We start from the raw sequence: 1,118 nt of genomic DNA, 5'->3' as shown, positions 1-1,118 counted from the left end.
CAAGCGAATCCTGTGATCACTTTTATTTCATATCAAAAACCGATATTTGAGTGAAAACATAAAAGTTCGTTTTTCTCGAAAACTGGAAGAGATTGAGCAAAAACAAGCAAATCCTGTGATCACTTTTATTTCCTACTAAAACCGATATTTGAGTGGAAACATAAAAGTCCGTTTTTCTCGAAAACTATAAGAGATAGAGCAAAAACAAGCGAATCCTGTGATCACTTTTATTTCATATCAAAAACCGATATTTGAGTGAAAACATAAAAGTCCGTTTTTCTCGAAAACTATAAGAGATAGAGCAAAAACAAGCGAATCCTGTGATCACTTTTATTTCATATCAAAAACCGATATTTGAGTGAAAACATAAAAGTCCGTTTTTTTTCGAAAACTATAAGAGATAGAGCTAAAACAAGCGAATCCTGTGATCACTTTTATTTCATATCAAAAAACCGATATTTGAGTGAAAACATAAAAGTCCGTTTTTCTCGAAAACTATAAGAGATAGAGCAACAACAAGCGAATCCTGTGATCACTTTTATTTCATATCAAAAACCGATATTTGAGGGAAAACATAAAAGTCCGTTTTTCTCGAAAACTATAAGAGATAGAGCAAAAACAAGCGAATTCTGTGATCACATTTATTTCCTACTAAAACCGATATTTGAGTGAAAACATAAAAGTCGTTTTTCTCGAAAACTATAAGAGATAGAGCAAAAACAAGCGAATCCTGTGATCACTTTTATTTCCTACTAAATCCGATATTTGAGTGAAAACATAAAAGTTGTTTTTCTCGAAAACTATAAGAGATAGAGCAAAAACAAGCGAATCCTGTGATCACTTTTATTTCCAACTAAAACCGATATTTGAGTGAAAACATAAAAGTCCGTTTTTCTCGGAAACTATAAGAGATAGAGCAAAAACAAGCGAATCCTGTGATCACTTTTATTTCCTACTAAAAACTGATATTTGAGTGAAGACATAAAAGTTCGTTTTTCTCGAAAACTATAAGTAATAGAGCAAAAACAAGCGAATCCTGTGATCACTTTTATTTCCTACTAAATCCGATATTTGAGTGAAAACATAAAAGTCCGTTTTTCTCGAAAACTATAAGAGAT

Source organism: Lucilia cuprina, chromosome 5 (assembly GCF_022045245.1).
Source record: "Lucilia cuprina isolate Lc7/37 chromosome 5, ASM2204524v1, whole genome shotgun sequence".
Classification (NCBI taxonomy): Eukaryota; Metazoa; Arthropoda; class Insecta; order Diptera; family Calliphoridae; genus Lucilia; species Lucilia cuprina.
The sequence above is the reverse complement of the archived record's forward strand: the minus strand, read 5'-3'. Positions refer to the sequence as shown.